Source organism: Schistocerca piceifrons, chromosome 1 (assembly GCF_021461385.2).
Source record: "Schistocerca piceifrons isolate TAMUIC-IGC-003096 chromosome 1, iqSchPice1.1, whole genome shotgun sequence".
Classification (NCBI taxonomy): Eukaryota; Metazoa; Arthropoda; class Insecta; order Orthoptera; family Acrididae; genus Schistocerca; species Schistocerca piceifrons.
Window position 1 is genome coordinate 715,220,365 of NC_060138.1, and position 22,987 is coordinate 715,243,351.

Consider the following 22,987-nt stretch of genomic DNA (forward strand, 5'->3'; position numbering starts at 1 on the left):
TCGGTATACGATAAACCGCAATCGCGAGAGGCTACCATCCGGCCTTTATCAAAGCCGGAAACGTGATGGTAGGCATTTCTCCTCCTTACACGAGGCATCACAGCAACGTTTCACCAGGCAACGCTGATCAACTGCTGTTTGCGTATGAGAAATCGGTTGGAAACTGTGGTGTCACCGCCAGACACCACACTTGCTAGGTGGTAGTCTTTAAATCGGCCGCGGTCCGTTAGTATACGTCGGACCCGCGTGTCGCCACTATCAGTGATTGCAGACCGAGCGCCGCCACACGGCCGGTCTAGAGACACTTCCTAGCACTCGCCCCAGTTGTACAACCGACTTTGCTAGCGATGGTTCACTGACAAAATACGCTCTCATTTGCCGAGACGATAGTTAGCATAGCCTTCGGCTACGTCATTTGCTACGACCTAGCAACGCGCCATTATCAGTTGCTATTGATCTTGTAATTCATACCTCACGCCAGCCTGCGTGAGCTAAAAAGCGTGCCTTTCGGCTTCCTCTTAGTATTCCTGGGTTGGCTCTCCTGCCAATCCACAACAGAAACTTTCCTCATATCAGCACGTTGTAGGTGTCGCCACCGGCGCCAACCTTTTGTAAATGCTCTGAAAAGCTAATCATTTGCATATCACATCGTCTTCTTCCTGTCGGTTAAATTGCACGTCTGTAGCACGTCATCTTCGTGGTGTAGCAATTTTAATGGCCAATAGTGTATCTTTGTATTAAGTTGACATATCATTGCGTACACGTTCTGCGAAGGAGAAAACTACGTCTTCTGTTGTCGATTACCACAAAAAAATTCACCGAGTGAGGCAGGAGCAGGTTGGAGACGGGACAGAGAGCTGGCTGGGCTGTGGTATCCGGCCCGCCGTGAACCAGAGCGGCGGGTTCCCGGCCCGGCGGGTTCAGTGCCCCGGCCGCCATTCAGCAGCTCGCACTGGGCCGCCGACACGTGCCGCCCGGCCCGCCTGCTGCTGACCGCTCAGCGCACACCTCGCCGCTGCTGCGTCAGGGGCCACCGCGGACCACGCAGTGGTGCCAACTACATCAGCCTTCTGCTCCACCGCACGGGATGAGCACTCACAAAGCTTTAATCACGATCTCGATAAAATAAACTTTCGTAATTAACTTTCTTGTTTGTTTAGGCAGGCAACTGTCTGCCTTTCTGGCACACGCCGGCAGCCTTCGCCGCAGTGCCGTAGCAGACGGCTAGAGGAGCACCGTGATACAGTGGAGAACGGTTCGGTATTTCCTTTCCGGCAGTGGCGGAAATGTTGCAGCTGTGTCGGGCTAATCCAGATGCCTGAAGAATCAATCTGGATTGCGACGACACAGCTGCAACATTTCCGCTGCTGGTCTGCCCAGAGACCCGACCTGAATCCAACGGGGCACATTAGGGATCAGGTGGAACGCCGATTTCGCTGCAGACCACTACCCTCTCTGGTGTCGGCTTTTAAGGAAGAATGGACGGCCATTCCTCAGCAGACATTCAGACACCTCGCTGAAAGTGTCCCCAACAGAATTCAAGCCGTCATAAACGCGATGGCTGGACAAATGCCATTTTTATCACATAGTATATAACTCTCATGCTCTATACAACGGTCTTCCACTATCGATAACGCATTATGTTTGTTGTCTTTCGTAGAGTGGTGGAGATACTTGTTTACACTGTGTGTTGTTTTCCTCCGCAGGCCGTCTTTTGGTTTCTAACTGACGTAGTCCCTCCCATTCTAGGTTTAAGTTGCCTTGCTCAGCGACCTCTCGTTTGGACGTTACCCGGCTGCATCCCCGTAAGTTGTCTTAACTGCTGTTAATGTACTGTAGTAGTCTTCCATGGTCCGACTGTTGTCTCACAACCAGAGTCAGTTGGCCGTAGGAACGGTGTGCACGGGAGGCTCGTAGATACGATCACAGACAGCTAGACGCAGAATACGCAAATCGTAGGCTGGGATTCATTGACAGACAACTCGAAAACTACGGTTTTCCTCTGAAGAAAAAATAATTTACATCCGTACACTTGTGTGGGAATCTTACTAGGCACTACTGCTTGGGAACAACGAGTGGATACAAAAACGAACTGGCCATTGGCAAATGGTAGAGGCTTTGTAATGGTGTGGGGCGTGTGCAAAATGGTTCAAATGGCTCTGAGCACTAAGGGACTTAACTTCTGAGGTCATCAGTCCCCTAGAACTTAGAACTAATTAAACCTAACTAACATAAAGACATCACACTCACCCATGCCCGAGGCAGGTTTCGGACCTGCGACCGTAGAGGTCGCGCGGTTCCAGACTGAAGTGCCTGAACCGCTCGGCCATTCCGGCCGGCGGGCGTGTGCCGTTGGAGTGATATGGGACCCCTGATACGTCTAGGTACGACTCTGACAGGTGACACGCACGTAAGCATCCTGTTTGATCACCTGCATCCATTCATGTTCATCGTGCATTCAGACGGACTTGGGCAATTCCAGCAGGACGATGCGATACCCCACCCGTCCAGAATTGCTAGAGTGGCTCCAGGAACACTCTTCTGAATTTAAACACTTCCGCTGGGCACCAAACTCCCCAGACATGAACATTACTGAGCATATCTAGGATCCTTGAAACGTGCTGTTCAGGAGAGACCTCTTTCCCCTCGTATTCTTATCGAATTATGGACAGCTTTGCAGGATTCATCGTGTCAATTCCCTCCAGCACTATTTCAGATATTAGTAGAGTCCATTCCACGTCATGCTGCGGCACTTCCGTGAACTCGCAAGGGCCCTACACGATATTAGGCAGGTGAACCAGTTTCTTTGGCTCTTCAGTGTATATTACTAAGCGACAATCAAGGAACCGGGTTCCAGTTGCAGGTTGCCTATCTGACGTCTTCAGGGGACAACAAAAATTTGATTATCAGTATTTTTCGTAGTTATTGACAGAATTAAAACATTTAAGTGCTGTCGTAATCTACTCATTAAGAGGTGTAGTTTTATGTTAAAAGTTTAACGTAATAATACAAGTATTACACTTAGAGACTGTGTGTTTGTCTTGAGGCAACGTAAATTACGACGAGCAAACACCCGGACTTCACTCATCCAGTATCTGAGGATGAGAGCACTTAGTAACTGTAAAACTAGGACAGAAAAAACGTTCGTCGCTTACTACATTTCCGCTGTTCGTTCAGTAAAACGCTACCATCAGACATAATGTATTAATTTATTACTTCTTTACTACCGACTCAATCCTCAACAGTTTGCTAATAGCATCCAAATACACCACTGAACGTACCTGCAAATTAAATCATTGTACGACACATAGTTCAGAATATATGACAGCATAGACTCGTGAAAAGCTAACATCTGCTTAAAAGGGTGCGTAGTATATGTTCAACAATAGGTATGACTTTTTAATGTATTAAATAAGCTTTTCAGACAACATATATCACCTGCAAAATGATATTATTGTATGACAAATAATAGTTCTGGAGATATGACGTCTTAAACATTGAGTTACGTGGAAAGCTCACTTTTGCTTGAAATGAAGCGCCAATTATCCACACTGTACACGTCACATGTTCCATAATGAGAGTACTTAGCTACTTCCAACTAGCATTGAGCGTAATTTCAAATTTATTCTAAAGGTTTACTCGTTCATATGCTTTACGTCAAATGTTTAACTCATTAACTCTTTTGTTAAGTAGTCAGACTTTTGAAGCTGTTCTACGCATGGGTTCGAGTCTTAAAAGAATCGTGGGTTTACTCTTACGACACAAGATGCAGTCCTGGGTCACGGAGTTTCGAGTGATTCGAAAACAGTAGATCCGTGTTCTAATGCGAGTTCCATCGCTGACGAAGCTAGGGTCTCAACTGTTGCTCTTAGTCATCATTTGATGAGACGGAAACATGGTCGTTGGTCGGTGGTGGCAGTACTCGAAGGATAATACTCGAAACTCAGCTGCACAACTTCTTTTAGTTCTATCTGGGTGCTCTAACGTTTGTAGTAAAATTCTCAATAACTCTGAATTCTTCCTGGTGATTCCCCGATACGACAGAAGGTTTAGTGGAGTGATTCGTTCTGACGAAGAATCCCTGCAGCCACACTACATTGCTCTGCTTAATAATGCTACGTTTTCCCCTCTCTGGAAGCCTACGAGGTTCCTCGTATTTTGGCTGCTCTTGTACCTCCACAGTGCCATTGGTCTGTGTGTGTTTGCAGGAATGTTTCCCCTCATTCCTCCAGCAGAAGGCTACCCCTGACAACTTTGGCATAGATGCACCTGCAACACAGCCTATAACATCGGCACGGTAATGCCACAATTCTTCAGATGTCTTGACGTACAAACACGTGGGATGTACAGCATCTGATGTGCGTTGCTGAGCACACATTGTGGACTGATCGGGCTGGAAAATGCATCTACATCAGGTAGTGAACACTGGAGAGGAAAACTCTGAAAATTTGCTACTAGCAGTGCCTGCGACGGCGAATGAACTTCGTAACGTAACAGTGGCAGAGAATAACCCATATGATTGATGTGGTTCCTGGTTTCTGAAGCTCAGATCATGGAAATGACGGCTGTAGAACTTTACAGCACATTGTGTGCGTTAAAGGTCCTGTAGGCGATATAGTTAAGGGGCTTCTGCGGTAACGTTAGTGGGAGACATTCTGTCGATAACTGCACGAGCGGTAGAGTGAAGCGAGCTACCACATTATGTCGTACAGCGGTCTCACACTAAAGAAAGTAACATTCGACAAAAGATTCTGCGAGATAAAATTATTTGTCTTACTTCAGAGAAGATTCTGCACAATTCTGTTTTAACAATGCTACGGTACTATTCTTTTTAGATCCTGCCCGCCACAATTCCCTTTCATCTGCTAATATTTTCGTCTCTACGTAACTACTGCAATCAACCTCCTCTGTAATCTTGTTTGTATATGGTACTGTTTATCTACCACTATTTTTTGTGGTTTCTGCTGTTCCTTCGAGCGTCAACCGTTCATGAATCCCGTAGCAGATGTCCCATAACCTCTTTTTTTAATTTTTTTCATTTCACACTTTGCTGATAATATGATGACTAAACAGCATTTATACACATATCAAAAAAAGATTTGCACCACCTCGGTTCCGAGAGTTCCGGTACCTGTACAGAAAATTGGAATAGAGATCAACATAATCATATTTTCCGCCCTCTTTACTGCTCATGAAAGCCACACATTGCATGTTGTACCACCATATTGCGAGACCTTCAGAGGTGGTGGTCCAGATTGCTGTACACACCGGTACCTCTAATACCCAGTAGCACGTCCTCTTGCATTGATGCATGCCTGTATTCGCCGTGGCATACTATCCACAAGTTCATCAAGGCACTGTTGGTCCAGATTGTCCCACTCCTGAACGGCGATTCGGCATAGATCCCTCAGAGTGGTTGGTGCGTCACGTCGTCCATAAACAGCCCTTTTCAATCTATCCCAGGCTTGTTCGATAGGGTTCATGTCTGCAGAACATGCTGGCCACTCTAGTTGAGTGATGTCGTTATCCCGAAGGAAGTCATTTACGAGATGTGCACGATGGGGATGCGAATTGTCTTCCATGAGGACGAATGCCTCGCCAATATGCTGCTGATATCGTTGCACTATCAGTCGGAGGATGATATTCACGTATTGTACAGCCGTTACGGCGACTTCCATGACCGCCAGCCGCGTACGTCGGCCCTACATAATGCCAACCCAAAACATCAGGGCACCTCCACCTTGCTATACTCGCTGGACAGCGCCTAGCCGGGCTGCTTCCAAACACGTCTCCGACGATTGTCTGGTTGAAGACATATGCGACACTCATCGGTGAAGAGAACGTGATGTCAGTCCTGAGTGGTCCATTCGGCATGTTGTTGGACCCACCTGTACCGCGCTGCATGGTGTCGTGGTTGCAAAGATGGACCTCGCCCTGGACGTCGGGTGTGAAGTTGCGCATCATGCAGCCTATTGCGCACAGCTTGAGTCGTAAAACGACGTCCTGTGGCTGCACGAAAAGCATTATTCAACATCGTGGCGTTGCTATCAGGGTTCCTCCAAGCCACAATCCATAGGTAGCGGTCATCCACTTAAGTGGTAGCTCTTGGGCGGCCTGAGCGAGGCATGTCATCGACAGTTCCTGTTTCCGAATAACGTCGCTTTGGTTCACTCCGAGACGCCTGGACACTTCCCTTGTTAAGAGCCGTTTCTGGCACAAAGTAACAACGCGGACGCGATCGAACCACGGTACTGATCGTCTAGGAATGGTTGAACTACAGACAACACGACCCGTGTACCTCTTTCCTGGTTGAATGACTGGAACTTATCGGCTGTCACACATCTTCCGTCTAATAGGCGCTGCTCATGTATGGTTGTTTACATCTTTGGGTGGGTTTAGTGACATCTCTGAACAGGCAAAGGAGTGATACAAAATCCACAGTCAACGTTTATCTTCAGGAGTTCTGGAAACCGGGGTGATGCAAAACTTTTTTGATGTGTGTATATTAAATTAACCAGTAAACGTATGAATCTTATCTGTCGACATTATAGGGTAGTTACACGCGACCTTGAACAAGTGTGTTAAACTCCTACAAATTGACGAACGGACAAGCGGAGTCTGAGAAGGAAGTGCACGCTATGTGCCCAGTTTGCTCCTCATATACACTGCCCTGATGCGGTCTGTACTATAACTCAGCAGTGTTAAGTGGGCTTTGGGGTCACTCAGACGCTATGTAACTCTGTCACTTTTCTCTCTTCAACGCAGTTAGAACTGGGAAACGATCACATTTTCTTCCACAGATTCGAAAGCGAGGGCCCACATGGTGTACGCTCTTTGCTTTCGGAGATACTGTGGGCAAAAGTTGATGACGATAAGTTTGTGTTCTTCCCGATTTCCCTTCACAGGTTTTAAACTATGAGGTTTCTTTCAAAAATTGACAAGATTTCGTTGGAAAGATCATGCTATTTCGGAAACATTTGATTGATACTGGAAAAATTTAGAGAAATTGTCTTTCTTTGCAAAGAGGGATGAATCTTTACCAGAGCTCATGAAGTTGAACCTTTACATCTCTTTTAACAGCGTCGAACTTCCCGTTATTTTGCCTAAAAGAGCAGATAGCAAGTTTTGCAATGACTAGATTACAGACAAAGATATTTAATAGGGAAATACTATTAGCTCAGGGTAATTCTGATTTTAGTTTTCCGTGGATTCGGTCCGTCACATCGGGAGTCCTTTGTCGTTTATCTAGTATTAAACACTATATTAAACTATAGGGAAAATCGAAAAGACGTACACCACAGCAGCCGAGGTGCAGCAAGGTATAGATAATTATTGATTTGGATTACCGGGGACATTTGAAATGCATCCGCATTCAGGGCGCCGGCCAGTGTGGCCGAGCGGTTCTAGGCGCTTCAGTCCGGAACCGCGCTGCTGCTACGGTCGCAGGTTCGAATCCTGCCTCGGGCATGGATGTGTGTGATGTCCTTAGGTTAGTTAGGTTTAAGCAGTTCTAAGTCTAGGGGACTGATGACCTCAGATGTTAAGTCCCATAGTGCTTAGAGCCATTTGAACCATTTCGCATTCAGCGCGATCAGCAGCTATCCATGGTTACATTACCATTCATCCCAGTAACTCCTTCAATGACTAAAATGTTTGCGAGCTCTGCATCTTAGATATGGTTGTACGCTTCTTCGCAAAATGTATTGGGTAAGCACCTGTTTCTCTGTCATGTCATATTCCGGTAGAGGCGTCAAATGATACGTTCAAATGTGTGTGAATTCCGAAGGGACCAAACTGCTGAGATCATCGGTCCCTAGACTTACACACTACTTAAACTGACTTAAGCTAACTTATGCTAAGAACAACACACACACTCATCCCGAGAGAAGACTCGAATCTCCGGCGGGAGGGGCCGCGCAATCCGTGGCATAGCGCCTCAAACCGCGCGGTCACTCCGCGCGGCTCAAATGATATATTTGTTTTACAGACATAACAAATTGTAATTCCTGACAGCTATCACGAGTTCTGTAGAAGTGAAAAAAGTCAAATCTAGCGCTGGGCTCTACCCGATTCTTAAGAAGGAAGGAACAACATTTTAACGTCCCGTCGACGGTGCGGAGACACGGAGCACAAGATCGGGTTGGGAGAGAATGGGGAAAGAAATGGACCGTGTCCTCTGCCAAGGCAGCGTTCTTGCATGGGCCCTTAGCTATTTAAGGAAACCACTGAAAAAATTCAGTCTCGATGGTGAGACCTGGTTTGAACTACCGTTCCCCACGACGCGAGCCCAATGTCTTATTGCTGACCCGCCTCACTCGATTGCTTCTTAAGAGAGATGAAAAGGATCCTGAAACACTGGAATAGTAAAAATTACTCAAACTGTCATATTACTTAAAATTACGCATTATATTGTTACCCGTGAATCACCATTGTCTCTGGAATATATCACTGGCGGTGAAATAAAATTCTTCGCCATAAAAGAAGAGGCTTAAATCGAATCAGTCTAACACTGAGTCAGTCTTATCTCAAGGGACAGCTTGAGGCCAGGTCATTGTTTTCTTCTCCTCAGACCGACCGAGATGACGTAGCGGTTACGGTATTCAGCTACTAAAACAGTGCTGTCTGGTACCTGTCCCAGCGTTCTGATATGGGTTTCACGCGATTTCACAAAATAACTTCGGCGAGTGCTTGAAGAGTACCAGGCCGCGTTCCTCCGCTTCCACGTCCCGCTGATCACAACTATGACGAGGCGTTACACTTTTATGTCCCTTCCTTCAGATTTCTTCATGAACTCGCTGCCCGTTAGATACAGCTCCTTTCAGCCATTTCTCCCACACTGCAGAGGACATAATCCTGACTCAATCAGCCAATGCTCTTATCAAATGGACAAAAATTGAGCGCGCATCGAATTACAGCAGCACTTCAGTCGTGATTCACTGAAGCGATGAACGGAGCAGATAGCGTCACCTAACGTGAGCGTCGCGAGACTTGCAGCCAGGGGTCCCCGGTTCAGTGCCTGGACAGACCTTGCAAGGACGCGGACCAGTTTGCTGTCCTAGGTTCGACGCCCGCCAACAGATCGCGCTGGCGTGCCTCCGCAACGGAACCATTCATTCAGTCGAAGCGTAGCCGTCAGTTTGATACGTCTTCCGTTGATTTATGATAAACTTCGCGATGTGCAGCGTGCATAAAAGATTAGCATATAAATGTACGTGACTGACTGCTTACTGTAATTATTGTTCAGAAGGATTCACAGTATTTCAGATATTCAGACATACATATCACTGATGAATCGTCAAACACTTTTACTTCGATATTGATCGCAAAACGAAATAATGTGTTGACAGCTAATTTCTTTGGAGAATAAATGTACTGTGAGCGTATACGAGTATTCTCAATTGCTTCAACACGCGTCTGTAATGAATACCTGTCTGAGTTCAGTACATAATTCGTTTCTGTTCTGCAATGAACGTTTGTTGGCTAAGTGAAAATATATCCCAAGTTAACAACAAGTGTGATGTAAATGGCTGAATTTCTGCAAAAAACGTTGATTTATTGAATTCTGTCTCAAACATTTGAAATTATTCTTAGCAGAACATAGTAGACATATAGGATACAATACACAATTTTATTCGTTTAAACTGTAAATAATTCGTCTCTAGTAGCCTAAGAAGCAAAACTACTTTGTTAAAGGTATTTCCTTAAGAGAAAGCAGTAACCAGTCATGTTATATGTTACAGAACTAGAGGAGTTGCGACTGTTCGATGTTTAGCACTATCTCATTTGTGCAAATGACAAACAGCTTCTAGAAGAACACTTGCAGTTTTGTGAATAAATTATCTTACTCTGTGCTACATTGAATGTCTATGGCAAGAGCAAACTTTGTACTGCAGCTGGTTTCCCACGACGGGGACGATCCGTGTAGTCAGTTTTTAATTCATCACATAAAATGAATTTACAGTTGAATCGTTCATGGTTTTCACTTGATTTAGCAACAACTGTATCATAAATGAAATAACATGTTCTGTTCACATTTTCAAATAAAATCGGTGTTCCTCTAGACAGAGCAGGAACAACCAAGGTCCTTTGACCGAGCCTCATGGAACGCGCTTTGAGATTTCTGCCAAAGCAAATGAATTACTGTCCGTCGATGATTTACTTGGAATGCTTAGAATACTTTTGTATACTCTTTTCCCTTGGATACGATGTAAACTAATAATATGCTGGAGTATTATTTTCATAAAAACATTTCCTATCCATCACAATGTTGCGAAGGATATACCTGAAGTAATATTTTGTACTTTAATAAATTTTCGTGATTAACGGATGTATAAATAACTGTGTCGACAGAAAGATCTTCCTGAAATCCAAATTTTGGTTATGTAAATGTCCCATTGTTTTCATGGCTGCTAACTGGCCTTCTCAACACTCATGAAATGAAGTTAAGAGATCATTCAGTAGATTATCATTTTCGGTACCACTTCTCTTACAGAAAGACCTCACATTGGCATATTTCAAACCATAAAATTATTGTATCGCTGTTTTTCACTGGGCCTATACCGTTCTACCATGTGTTTCAGACCTCTGCTCCTTTTCTGGAATGTGTTTCCTTTTCGGTAACAGTTGACAGTGACGCTGCACCGACGTCTTTACTCCAGAAATCACGTCAGCGTGCCTAGCAGGAACCATTTTTTTATTGTACAATGCTCGTATATTGAGTTTTCTTTCTCTTCTCTACAGTTGGTCGTTAAACTTGCAACACCAGGCAGTCCTTCAAATAACGAAAATTTACAAATGAAATGACAGAATTCCAGAGACTTTACTGATCTCTACCAACGAATGTTCACTTATTGTGCGTGCACAATACAGTAGGAAGAATACATGATTGGATTTGGTGGACTAAGAATGCGCCAACTTAGGTGTCAGAGCTGTTACCTTTACGTTATCCGTGATTTCCATAAATCGCTCCAGGGAAGTGCCGGAATGTTTTCTTTGAAAAGGGCGTGGCCGATTACCTTTTCCATCCTTTCGCAATCCGAACTCGTGCTCCATCTCCAAGGACTTCGCTGTCGACGGTCCATTAGTGTATCCTTCCTTTCTTTTTTTAACAGCTCAAACCTGCTGAGCAACGAGTCTCACTGAGTTAGGATGACAGATATTGATACTTATTATGTAATTTGAAGGTGGAGCAGGGAGAAAGGAAAGGACTTTTGATATCAGCTGTAGCGTGGACGAGTGAAAATGTGTGCCGGAGCGGGACTCGAGCCTGGGATCTCCTGCTTACGAGACAGTTGCGTTAACAACTCCACCACCTGGACACAGTGTTTATAACAACTGCGCGGACTCACATTCCCACCTAGCGTCACTTATCCATAGTCCCCGTCCATTTCCTCCGTACTCGCTAATTTTAGTTTCCCTCCGGAGGTCGAATGAAACGTGCATCGGGACTGAACATTGTGGATTCGTTGCCCATCTAGACGACTCAGTTAAATGAATCCGTAGTGCCTATTCTTTCGGACATGTCTGAAAGAAGAAACGCGAAGCATTCATATAACAATTGGAACGTCATTCCACTCCGCTCAACTGTGTGTCAAGAATTCATCAACTATAGTGTCTAGCGAGTGGTGACATGTCAGTATCTCGACAACCCGTAGCCAGATGTTTTCAATGGATGGGAGATGTGGATAATTTGCTGGCCATGGCAAGAATCTAAAACCCTTTGTACCTATGTAAGTCAGCACATCACAGACAACACGTGGTCTTGTTAAAAGATAACGTCATTGGGATCACGAAGATAGGGTGCAACCATAGGCCTCATCGCATACGAAAAGTAGCACCTGCGGTTCAAATTTCTGGCTATACGAATCAGAGGTGATCCTCCTGTGTATCCAATGGCACCTCATAACACCATGGCAAATGCTGGACCGATATTAGGAAGACGAATATAAGCTTTCACACAAGGGTATGTCCATTGTGATGCTGCACGCAGAAGCAGAACATTTCTCGAAATTCTGTGTCAGTGATGTCGTCGGGCTCACCACTGTTGGTGGCATCAGGGGAAGCCTCAATAATGTGTTGGGTCACTGTGGAGCAGGGGTCGAAAAAATGTTAAGTGATACAAGTGTTCTGATTACTTGGGTTTATTTGAATATTAAAAGTTTGGTAACTAACAATTAAGGCGGAATGATATTTAGGTACTCTCACTCATAATTTATCCTTCCCCTTCAAACACAATAATGGTAACCTTTGGCAACTTCTTAATAAATATTTAATAATAGCGACCTGTGCAAAAGCAGATCTGATGAATCTAACACGAGGGGCGCGGCGGGGGGAGGGGGGGAGGAAGGAGGGAACTGAAGATAAATGGTGCAAGTGCTGAGTTATTGTAGTGAATTTAGTTGGCATAAAATAGAACTACAGAAGGTAATACTTAGAAATATTGAAGGTCAAAATAATGTGTCATTACTGTTGTGGATTTTGGAAGCAAACTATTCATGACTTTACAAGGCAAATCTTCAAAGCGAGACCCTGAAATTGTAAAATTATAAATTGGCTTGAAATCTTCTAAGCGGCTCGGTCTTACCACAATGGAGATCTCAGTAACTGAAGTACGGCGACCTCAGTCACAGGCAGTGCCAGCGGATCTCGCCTGAGGATAAGTGTAGGATGGCCTAAAATTTTTCGAAGTACCCGAAAACCCATCAGATCAGCTGGTGGGTGAAGCCGACAAAGACAGCAGAGCGGTAGCAGTGCTCCAAGACAAGAGGCGAGGTGAGAGGGTCTGCACTTTTAAAGGTGGACACGTCATTCTGATTTTTGTAAGTTATCGATGTGTACGTCACACAGAGAGAACAAGTTATGTTACTGTTACACAATCTTTGGTCTTGCTGTGGCACAGTCTTTTCCTCTGCTAAGTCTGATGCATTCGTATTTTAAGTATGGTAGGTGATGGACTTATTCAGTAGAGCTGTCTAGACTTGTGATTGTATCAGTTAGGTGAAGAAAGGTTTATTGTAAAGGACAGCGAGGATGAATGACATGTACATTGAAAGGTGTAAATAATATAATTTTTTTTTAAGAGAAGAAGTATGACGTAAGACAGCTAGGTTGTCGGACTGATTATTGTCAGCTAGTTAACTTTGTTCATTTGCTCAGAGCTGAGAGGAAGACCGACCCACTTCACTGAGTCATGCATTAATATATCAACTCATTAAGCTGTTTGCTTTTTATAGAAATTCTCTGTTAACATTATACGCTTTTGCAAATCATTGTTCACCTTGTTAAGCATTGTACTATTCAGACCAATGTTATGCGTGAAGATCACGCGAAGTTTTTCTCTGTTCTTTTGAACACATACTTCATTCTAAAATCGTTGCCCTGGAGTATCCCTTCAAAGGAATAGTTACTCTCCCCATCCGAATATTTAAAGAAGATTTATCATTACGCATTATCACATTGTACAGTATGGTATCTAACAGTTTGAATATTGTTCGGAAATTGTATTTAAAAATGAACTCTAGCTCAGCCGCTGCCTGCTTGCTGTTTGCTGTTGTGCTTTCGAGAAAGCTACAACAATATTGTCTAGACGTGAGGTAAATGGAAATTTTGATTAGGGTCAGGTAGCCGTTTTACTTCAATTGTGCATTTAATATAAAGACAAGTTGAATTCAGACCAGTTACAGTTATTTTCAAATAAGGTTTCTTGTAGCCAGAAGTTAGCATATGAGTATAAGTTGGGAAAAAGTTTGTGGGTACATAGTTTGGGTAATACTTAGACTTTTTATAGGGTGGGGGGTAAATCTGGGCTGAATTACATACAGAAACAAACAGTGGGGAACTTAGAAGTTGACGTACAGATTCCTGCGCGAAGAGCAGCAATAATATACTGGAACAAAACGCCTCAAATATTTCAGTTATTTGAGCACATACCCCTGTTCATTGTTCTTTTCGTGATTAATGCCCCAATACGCAATACGCCAAGAAACTAGGGAACACGAAGAAATAAGGACCCTCTGTTTGACCTTTTATTGCTTTTAAACTGGTATCGTAACTAATGCCACGATTTTCTGGTAAAAGTGTTCCAGACAGGTAAATTAGTTATCCAGTTTTGCTATGAATGATTCAACTGTAGTGTCATTAATAATATTCCGTCAAGTGTGACATGTTTGAGACATCATGCCGAGTGTCAAGCACATTTAACTACAACGGCTACTACAGCTACTACAGCAAGTCTTTTTATTTGACACCACTTCGGCGTCTTTCGTGTCGATGATGACGAAATAATGATGACAACAATACCCTAGTCCCCGAACGCATAAAATCTCCGACCCAGCCAGAAATCGAACCCGTCGCGTTGTTGAAACTTTGAATACAAAAAGAAAAGAAAAAAACATTAAAGCGAGGCTGGAAACCCTATCAAAACCTTTTGCGCTAATATGTTATCTACAACAAGGAGATATACTGTATTTTTAACTTTTGTCTGGAACAACACACTCCGAAGCCCCAGGTTCCAAATAAGGTTTTTAGGAAGTTTCCCTCGGTTATGAGCCTAATCCTAGTTCTAGCAGTCCCTTTCCAAATATCTCCAATAGAGATTCTCTCCACCCCACTCCCACGCTGCTTAGACATGTGGCTAAGAAGCAGCATGGCCCTCTAATGGACCTGATTTCAAAAAGCCCTTTTTGCTCTTGGGGAGTGGAGAATGAAAGGTGAAAATAAAATTAGACTGTCATCAGTCAATTAACACCTAGGCCTACAGTGAATCACACGCACATATGCAACAAACTTACACAATACACATTTTCAGTTTTGTCTGGAACTATCGATGGCTATGGATCAACTCTTGACTACAGTGGCCCACTTACGGCATATAGCAGCACCACGTGTGTCACGAAGAGCGGAAACGTGTACAGGGCAACAGGGGTGGTCCTCGGTGGCTCGGCGCTGCTAAGGAGGCCAGAGTCGAGCTACTAGACTCTACACGGTCCTCCAGGGCTCCGCAATTCGTGGTGAACGCATTCATCGCCTCTTTACCCAGCCCTCTCCGCACAGTAGTCACCTTGACTGTAGGTGTAGTAGTGACAGACATTGGTTGGATGATTAGAAGAGTCTCTTACTTTCGGCCAAAATCCATTTGCCAAATACAGATTGCACGTTCCGCCCTGAGGACCGTGCGACCCCGACCGGCCACAGTGCCATTTGAGTGTGGTATAAGTTCAGCAGACAGCTCGCACAACTTTCCATTCCTTCTATGACATTTATGACAAGTTACAGTCAATCCAGGTGTAACCTAGTGCCGTATGTAGCAAGCCGTACTGTTGAGGAAGTCTTTTACGAGTTGGGGGCGTTGTTGTGGCGAGTTACGGCGTCGCAACGCCCCTGGATAGAGCACAGTCGCTCTCTATGGCCTGAGAGAAGTGGACTCTTATTTGGCAGCAAGTAACAACCTGGACCCTGACTGGCCGAAAAGTCTCAGGCAATTCCGGTTTTATTGCTGAGAAGAATCGAGTGGGGGCCGGCCACAATGAGCAGTCGTGCAAATAAGGCCATTGTAAATAAATTATCTAAATGAGTTAATTCTTTCACTCTAAGTGTTAATTGCTTCACGAAAGTGCATTATAAGAGTGGATTGGCGGCGGCCACACTGTAATGTCGCACAGACCACGGTTCTATCCAGTTATTGAGAAATATTTCATTGTTAGACAGTCACGGATCGGAGCTGAGTGCAGTAGCGTATGATTAACAAGAGTGTGAAATAGGAATAACTATTATTATCACTGTTCACGAGTGTCACCTAATGCATGTTGTGTAATGCCTCTTGCGTAAAGTTAACAGCACTGTGTGCTGGAGTAAAGCACGGAATAAATGCCATACCTTGAAACAAAGCTTAAGAGCTCTTTGCTGAAAGGTGATACTAGATTTTCCTATGATTCTCTCACCTGCAGCAACAGGTCATCAACGAAAATACGAACGAGCTCATCTTCAGTAGCGAAAAGGGGAAATCTATAGTAGACATCAGGTAGGAGAACTATAGAAAAACTCCGGGATGTACCCGACATAGCACGTCTCCAGCGATAACCGTTCCGTGTGTGGAAATCTGTGACAACCAAATACTGGGGCATGTCACTCTGACGAGGTGAAGGTGTTGCACTTCGAGCCGCTACTTTTCTCTCACGCAGCTTCTTGATTGGCATCGCAAGACTGAGTGGCTCCAGCAGTCCCGCCAAGAAAAGATCTCAAGCAGTCCCGGGAACTGAACCCGCCACATGAACGCGGGTCCTCTCCATGGCAATCCTACTCTCAGCTACGGAAGGAGACCCATCTTACCAGATACAATGCTAAATTACTTGTGGTGGTTGTTATCCAGATATAGTGTGCAACTATGTAATTTAACTGGGCTGAAATAGGTCTTTGACAGAAAAATTTTACAAACGGAAAAACACATTTAGAACCTTCATTGTTCATCAAGCTAAAAGTTAGACTGAGCACTATACAGTAAAGATGATCTTCACTGATACTATTTGTTACATATTCAGGCTGTATCAGAATTACTGCTGAAAATTGCCACGGCTGAAAACACTCTACAATACACTGTCAAGTCACATTCACGAGATCACCTGCCAAAACTTGAATAACTACATTTTGCAACGCAAACGGCTGCCAGACATGCAGTAAGAGAGGCAATGAGGTTCTGGAAGGAGCCGACAGGAATTCGGAGCCATGCCCACTCTAGCGTGGCCAGCTGCGCTACGTTTCTTGGTTGAGGATCCATGGTACGAAAGGTCCGATCAAGGTGGTACCACATCTTCTCGATTGGCTTTAAGTCCTGGGAGTCTGGTGGCCAGGGGAACATGGTAAACTCATTCTGGTACTCTCTGAACCAAGCACGTACACTACGAGCTATGTGATACGTTGCATTGTCCTGCTGGTAGGTGCCATCGTCACAAAGGAAAAACAAACTGCATGTAAAGGTGGGTTCAAAATGGCTCTGAGCACTATGGGACTTAACATCTGAGGTCATCAGTCCCCTAGAACTTAGAACCACTTAAACATAAATAACCTAAGGACATCACACACATCCATGCCCGAGGCAGGATTCGAACCTGCGATCGTAGCAGTCGCGTGGTTCCGGATTGAAGCACCTAGAACCGCTTGGCCACCGCGGCCGGCGTAAAGGTGGGCATGGTTTACAAGCATAGATGCGTATTTGTGTTGATCCATTGCGTCTTCCAGCATTACGAAATAACCCATGGAAAACCACGAAAACGTTTCCCACACCATAACGCTCCCTTTTCCTGCCTGGACCCTTCCAGCGATTGTCGCAGGGTGTTTTGCTTTCAAGACGTTTCACGCTGATGAAACATCAAAAGTGATGCATATGAAAAGGTCACCTGTTGCCATTCCATAGCCGTACAGTTGCGGTATTGGTGTCAAAATTCCACCTTTGTCGCCGATGAACGGCAGTCAGCATGGATACGTGAACTAGGCACCTGCTGCGAACGCCCATACGCAGTAACGTTCGCTGAACTGTCGTTGAGGAGACACAGTTGATAGCCCCTTGGTTCACCTGGGCGGTCAGTTGCTCAACAGTTGCACATCTAATCGACAGTACGTATCTCGGCGACCGTCAGTCACACCTGTCATCTAATGGCCATCGTGCATCGCAGTTGCCTTGCCGCCCATTTTGTATAGCGCCATGCAAAGTATACTTCAACCACAGCGGCGCGCGAACAGTTTACAGATGTAACCGCTTCGGAAATTGCTCCACCATTGGCCACAAAGCCAACGATCATGTCATTCTGGACGCCAGATAAATCGCCCCGTTTCCGCATTACTACAACCACTCAACTGTTTTCCCGCGTCCCTCCGACACGCTTCATGCTATATGCCCTCCAGCCAGTGCAGACACCTGCCATCTGTGAGTGGTTATCGCACGTTGACGTTGAGCATGCGGTGGTCACATTAATCTGACTGGATCGAGTAGAAGCAAAGATATTCCACTAAACATATATCCGCAAACGAAACGTTTACGAGATAATTTCCAATCTGTGGCTACATATCGCCACTGACCTAAGTATCAAATAGTGTCCCATTAGTACAAATGCATTTAAAACGCAAAATTTTCTCTGAAGACTCCATCTAATTGGATTCATATTTCGCCCATGGTCTAGCTTGATGAAAAATACAATACTGCGTCATTACATCACACGTTACAGCTTACTGAAAAGCCTCCCGTTGTGGCCGAGCGGTTCTAGGCGCTTCGGTTCGGAACCGCGCTGCTGCTACGGTCGCAGGTTCGAATCCTGCCTCGGGCTTGGATATGTGTGATGTCCTTAAGTTAATTACGTTTAAGTAGTTCTAAGTCTAGGGGACTGATGACCTCAGATGTTAAGTCCCATAGTGCTTAGAGCCATTTGTACCATTTTGCTTACTGTAACCTCGTACCTGTTAAATGAGATGTTCCATGTCTCATCCATGCGTTTGCGTGCAATACTTCACCCGTTTCTGCTGTGGCTTACGAGTTATTTCAAATGCCCCAGGGCCAGCTTGACAAGACTGGCAGTTCGCTGATACAACTATTCGACCTTGTTAGCGGTGGCGCTGTGCACCGTACGTTTCATTTTGAGATGCTCCAGAGAGAATAATGCAGATGATGGGGTTGTGGTGATCTCGGAAGACGACCAAAGATCCATCGTTTCTGTGCGGACGCACACCAAGCCCTATCTTTTGAGGGAATCGGAAATGGAGAGTGAGGAGTTCATGGGTAGGTGACCCTACGCTTGAAGCGTGCAACAGGCTGGGAATTTGGGTCGGATGGGAAGCGTGCTCGGATAGCCGAGGCGGTTAAGATAGCCGCTCCCTTTAAGCAGAAAGTCCGGGTTGGAGTCCCGCTCCAGTACATATTTTCACCTACTGTCACTGATTGATTTCGATGCCCAAATGCGGCTAACGTCGATGAAAACCTTTGAATACTATCCGTCTAAGATCGTATTTGCAAGTTATACGTCATCTTACTTCAGCAGAAAGATGTGCCGACAAAACAAAATATCACTCTAGACTAATTTTGAATTCCTCCGTCATATGCACTCATAAAATTCCACTTTAAATATGATTTTGCTTGCAATGGGAAACAAAGCGACATTTTTCGTTGACATTGGGCGTCACATGAAAGACGTGAAGAGAGGCATTTGTCTGCGCTGTAGCCAGTTACATACTGCAAAAACGAAGTTGCAGACATCTACCGAAGCATCAGAGATATTGCGGCTGTAGAAGGAACACCTGGTGTAAGTCAGTGTAGCACTGACTTGAGAAAGAATAAAAGGCTGTCATCTATATTGCTTTATGTGTCTCGCAGTTGTCGCTGTTCTATGATTTTTTCCCTAATTTATGGAAATCGCCGTGCGCCCGTTCTTAACCATTGTAATCTCCGCAGTACGCTGAGCACGTCGATTTGCATTCGGATGAGAGAGGAACACTGCGTGCAGAACAAATTGCGCGATCTCATCAAGTCATATTACAGGCCCGTACGAGAGAGGCAATTTTATGGTAATGAGGTGCGAGTAATGGATTCAGTGCGGTCCGCTACATTGTGGCATTTCGTGAAAGGAGCAAGTGACGCAACGTTGCTGCGGCTCGCGCCATCCTGGCGGGCCGCCAAGGACACTCTTCGATTCCGCCGCCCGAACCGCCTTTGCCGGCCGAAGACCTCGCTTCTGCCAGGGCGGCGGGCTGTTCAGAGTCCCGAAGGCCCGCGGAGCAGCACCTGCACTGCCGCCAGGGCAGGCGCCCACAGCCCATAATGTAAAGAAACCGCTCTTATCCTCCAGTAACAAGTCTGCGTTCGTAATGATCGTGCATTGGCCCGAATCAAAAACAAAGATCAAGATGTGGATTTTGACGCTAACTGACTTAACCACCAAGATAAACACACTGGACAAACAACTTGGCCGCTCGTGAGAAACATCATGCTAATATTGTGTAACATCATCACGAGCCTTGATAACGACTATGGGATATGGTATTAAATTTGATGAAACTGTGGTTTTCCGCTTTTTTGGAACAGTGTCTATAAAGAGGCGACTGAAATTAGGTTGGCGGATAATTTAATCAACAGAGACAATGGGTTTCCTCTTAGCAAGACATGGAATCCTGTATTATCTCGCATCAAAACTGAACGTTCTTCGGCGCCGGCCTGAGTGCGATATATCGTTGCCAGCAGTGTTCCACTAAGGGCGGCGCCACCTCCCTGTCTTGGAGGGCAGCAACCATGATGGCCATGATGGACGGCGCATGCGCCGTGTACTGAACGGTGGCCTATATAGGACGTCGATTTTTAGCCTGGCGTCAGTTCTCAGCGGGACTCATCAGCAAAAGCAGCATATTCCTGAAGATGGCGACCACTTGGATCGCCGAAATATCGAGTCAAGTTGATTTTAGAATCCGGCAGCAAACCCGAAGAGACTTTCAAGACTATGAGATTCAGATCGGGTGATTTAGCGACGAGTAGAGATATGAAAGCCAGGAACATAAACGTGCTGCCTTGTGGATACGACTGTCGACATCGTCCAAGACGGTAGTGTCCATAGCATACTCACTATTGAAAAAATAAAAGTCGTACAGCATGAATGGTTGCGGGACCCGAAGGGCAGGTTCAGCGCTTTAAGAAGAAAGGTTTTCCCTATCCTACACGCCCGCAGGCACCACTCCATCGCGAAGTCTGAGTGTGGGTGAGTATATGTGAGATGTGTGTGTTTGGAGTGTAATGTCATGCTCGCGTTGGAGATGATGAGAGAAGGGAGACGGAGAAACTCGCTGCCAGCACACAGGCTACTCCTTTTGAATAGCTCCAAGGGGGCCACTGACCTTGACGTCCTCATCCAATGGATGAATCACCATAAATAGCCTCGCAAACCCTCACTTCGTGAAACATTGTGTAATTTAATGCAGCGCATTGGCGCAAAGACTGACGATCGGGGACTTTATGCCACAACCCGTTCTGTCCCCTCTGCCGTAAAGACAAAGGGGAGATTGCGAATGCGAAATAGCAGTGCTTGTGCTATTAAGAAGTACGATGCAGCGTTACTTCAGACTCGGAAATATGTCTCAAGGAACATTCATTGCACTTTTTAATACCACAGATACTGCTATTTTGTACACTACTGGCCATTAAAATTGCTACACCACGAAGATGACGTGCTACAGACGCGAAATTTAAACGACAAGAAGAAGATGCTGTGATGTGCAAATGATTGGCTTTTCAGAACATTCACACAAGGTTGGCGCCGGTGGCGACACCTACAACATGCTGACATGAGGAAAGTTTCCAACCCATTTCTCATACACAAACAGTAGTTCACCGGTGTTGCCTGCTGAAACGTTGTTGCGGTGCCTCGTGTAAGGAGGAGACATGCGTACCATCACGTTTCCGACTTTGATAAAGGTCGGATTGTAGCCTATTTTGATTGCAGTTTATCGTATCGCGACATTGCTGCTCGCGTTGGTCGAGATCCAATGACTGTTAGCAGAATCTGGAATCGGTGGGTTCAGGAGGGAAATACGGAACGTCGTGTTGGATCCCAACGGCCTTGTATCACTAGCAGTCGAGGTGACAGGCTTCTTATCCGCATGGCTGTAACGGATCGTACAGCGACGTCTCGATCCCTGAGTCAACAGATGGGGACCTTTGCAAGACAACAACCATCTGCACGAACAGTTCGACGACGTTTGCAGCAGCATGGACTATCAACTCGGAGACCACGGCTGCGGTTACCCTTGAAGCTGCATCACAGACAGGAGCGCTTGCGATGGTGTACTCAACGACGAACCTAGGTGCACGAATGGCAAAACGTCATTTTTTCGGATTAATCCCGGTTCTGTTTACAGCATCATAATGGTCGCATCCGTGTTTCGTGACATCGCGGTGAACGCACATTGGAAGCGTGTATTCGTCATCGCCATACTGGCGTATCACCCGGCATGATGGTATGGGGTGCCAATGGTTACACGTCTCGGTCACCTCTTGTTCGCATTGACGACACCTTGAACAGTGGACGTTGCATTTCAGATGTGTTACGACCCGTGGCTCTACCCTTCATTCGATCCCTGCGATACCCTACATTTCAGCAGTATAATGCACGACCGCATGTTGCAGGACCTGTACGGGCCTTTCTGGATACAGACAATGTTCGACTGCTGCCCTGGCCAGCACATTCTCCTGATCTCTCACGAATTGAGAACGTCTGGTCAATGGTGGCCGAGCAACTGGCTCGTCACAATACGCCAGTTACTACTCTTGATGAACTGTGGTATCGTGTTGAAGCTGCATGGGCAGCTGTACCTGTACACGCCATCGAAGCTGTGTTTGACTCAATGCCCAGGCGTATCAAGGCCGTTAGTACGGCCGGAGTTGGTTCTTCTGGGTACTGATTTCTCAGGATCTATGTACCCAATTTGCGTAAAAATGTAATCACGTGTCAGTTCTAGTATAATATATTTGTCCAATGAATACCCGTTTATCATCTGTATTTCTTCTTGGTGTAGCAATTTTAATGGCCAGTAGTGTATTTATTCGACAACACGAGGCCCTTGAGTCTCAATCAATATGTCCTTCCTGGACGGGAATACACGTAACGTACGAGTGCAGTTTATGACACAAGGACGACGACGTATGGAAGTTTGCATTTAGCCGTGATCCGTGCTCTGATGGCCAAAGAGATTAAGGCGACCGCTCGTGTAAAGTGGGAACGACGTTCCAATACACAGTCGAACGTGGTCCACATTCGCAACTACCAATACATTTCCTGTATTACAGGGAAAATTCTCACAGCCCGAAGCGTACCCGGACGGTCACCCATACAAGTATTGGGCACGTCTGACAGAGCTTAATTTCGGTTTTCTGACAGGAAGCGGTGAGCTCAAGTGGGTTCGGCCGTTGACTCTCGCCATAAAGACATAGAAGAAAGGGCAATAATTAGTCAACGAAAATGCT